The 2959-nt window shown below is 32.3% G+C and overlaps 1 long non-coding RNA gene across 1 annotated transcript; it reads left to right on the plus strand.

Annotated features, from left to right (window-relative positions):
* The first annotated feature begins 1626 nt into the window (after positions 1 to 1626).
* On the plus strand, positions 1627 to 2959 carry LOC140966646 (uncharacterized). The gene is made up of 3 exons (XR_012173414.1): positions 1627 to 1918; positions 2107 to 2171; positions 2926 to 2959. It is a non-coding gene; the product is annotated as an uncharacterized lncRNA (long non-coding RNA).

Here is a 2959-nt window from a genome sequence, read left to right on the forward strand (position 1 = left end):
TTTCCTATAGATTTCTTCAATGATGAAGTTTGACATTTATCTTGAATTCACAATAAAATTTATAAATTAATGATTTATTCATATATTTCATCGTGTTGTACATTTCACAATTTATTGGTAATATTATAATTTATATTTGAATTTATGGATTTATCGATTCTTAACTGATTACCGATCAACTATTAATGATCGAATGACTTGATTCATAAATAGTGGTCTATGTGCCGGATTGTTTGTCCACTGGACAACGTGAATTCGACCCTGAAATTTGAGTCCAATGAACAATGGGTTTAAAACCTGATATATGGTTTATCTAAACAACTTGATTTTGGTCCGAAAATATGAGTTCAACTTGACTCGTCGTTGATCGATTGTATGGATTCTACTTGAGTATGTTGTGAAAAATACTACATCGAATCTTGATGTGATTCACTTTTTTTGCCAACGATATTCACTTTAGAAACCTGAACAGTTACTGCATTTTACTTGATAAGATATTTTCATGATAGATACGTCACTACCGATATAATATCATATTTCCACTACTATAAATGAAGATGATAACGGCTAGGAAGCCACGTATCAAATCACACTTGATTATTGAAATTACCCATGTGTTAAGCTTATTGTTGCATAATTGAAAGAATCGATAATTCTCTTGATTATTGTGTCACGATTAAATTATTATTCCCTTTGAGAAAGTGGACGAGCCGTGGTATTTGAGCAATCAAACTTTTTAACTATTGATAATTAATTTGGAAAACAAATAAGTGTCGTACTTAGCTCACAAAAAAGGCTTATAATTTGGTTGACTTATTTGTTAGCCCTCCCTAATAAAGTTGGCATTTAACTAACAGAAGTAGCCAACTAACTAACCAAGAAAAATAATAAGTTACTATAAATGGATTTAAACAGTCAATTATGACTAACTACACTTTTTAATAATTAAAAAAAAAACATTTTACGCTTACAAAAAATCCAATTTAATTTGCCAAGTAATATTTACTAATGAAGCTTTATAAAGACAAAATATATTAAGAATATTTATGATAAAGACAAAAAATGATGTCATGGTGATTTGTGTGTTTTCGTTTTATTTTATTTTATAATTTCAAATTGTAGTATGACATGTCTTTAATTATTTTTTACAACTATGAAATTATCACTGTTTGAATATAAAGCCAATGCGATATTGGAGAGTATATTGGGTCATAAAAACGTCTGGTTGTGTCTATTCTGAACCTCACAATAGTTGTTTTCCTTTTTGTTATTCTCGGTTAACAATTCCATTAGCTACGAGTTAAATGAACAACTACAAACATAAAAAAAAAAAGACGACGTTAAAAAAAATTTATATGAGATCGTCTCATATGTCAATTTTGTGATATTATATATATATCATAGCTGGATCGTATTAAAAAAATATTATTTTTAATAATAAAAATATTACTTTTATTATAAATATGAATTAAGTCGACTCATTAAACTAAACATATATAAATGTGTGAGATCACAAACTCAACATTGTTAATACTAACAACCTTGTGGGCTGCATGCTGTAAGATCGGTCCAACTTTTTATATTCGAGCGGAGCCCAACTAAATCAATTCTAGTAAAAGAAAAATTTTAGGCTACTACAGCGACCGGGAACACGTCGTCGTATTTCAGAAACCCTACTATTTTCCCCGGTCTCTGAGCCCTCGATTCTCCTCACTGGAACCAGCACTCTCACACGTTCAGGAGCCTGTGCAATCATCTTCTATCCCGAAATCTCGAGATCTTAGCGACGCAGATAGCTCTACATATTTTTTCTGTGAATTGTTTCATTATTTTTTTTGAACTAAAATGGTTGTTTCATCGCAAACACCTGATATCTCCGGGGAGCGCCAATATGGACAGGATGTTCGCTCTCAAAACGGTGAATTTTTTTCGTGGATGTATTTCTAACTATATATGCAGCGTTTTATGTGCGTGCGCGTGTTTACTGTTCAAGTGTGTGTCTTTGGGTTTATGTATGTGGGAGTGCTGCTGCTTATTGTTTGTATGTTTTGTTTTGGGCAGTCATTTGTTATTGATAATGTCGATCTTTTTTATTGAAATGTGCAGTTGTAGCATGCCAAGCGGTTGCAAACATCGTAAAATCTTCTCTTGGTCCTGTTGGTCTTGACAAGGTAGTTTGCTCTATATTTATTTTTCATTTTTGAAGATTTTTTAAGCATCCCATACACGCCCGCGACCAAATATTATGTTTGATATGAAATTTGAGTTGTATTTTGATCATATATATTTCGGTTGTACCATTCAAGTTTCTTCGGCCCTGCCACCCCACCCCACCCCACCCCACATGCCATGTATGTGACACTACTTCATTTGGTGGAAAAAGTTATTTTTGAAATCTTGAATTTTACTGTAATATGCTAATTTTTTATGTTTAATATTCCCAAACTTTAGAACAAAGGGAAAGCAACTTTTGTAGTTTTTAAGATAGCTTTGCATTTTGGATGGTTCCGTCCACATGTTTCTGGATGCTCATGTTCAAAAACTTTTCATTTAGTATTTTGTTTTCTTTGTGATGTTATGTTTTGGTTAGATTGGTGGAGATTTTTGTACACTGATAATTACACCAAGTGAAGTAAGTCAATACAACATTGCTACTCCATTTTTCTACAAAGCAATCATGCATGCCTTCTAATATATATGTATATATATACACATACCCTGTTTTAAATACCCTCTTTTCAAACCAATATGGACATAAGTGTGGGATTATAGTTGCCTATTTATGATGGGTGCAAAATTCAGCTGTCACCTGCAATGATTTACGTGGCTTAAGGTTATATAATATGAAGTGGTGTGATGTTTGGCAAACCAGTGAAGGCGGGAGGGATAGATAGCGTTTTTATGTGATGAGTTGGTACTTTTCAGATGCTTGTAGATGATATTGGTGATGTTACAATTA

This window comes from Primulina huaijiensis, unplaced genomic scaffold (assembly GCF_012295235.1).
Source record: "Primulina huaijiensis isolate GDHJ02 unplaced genomic scaffold, ASM1229523v2 scaffold207524, whole genome shotgun sequence".
Classification (NCBI taxonomy): Eukaryota; Viridiplantae; Streptophyta; class Magnoliopsida; order Lamiales; family Gesneriaceae; genus Primulina; species Primulina huaijiensis.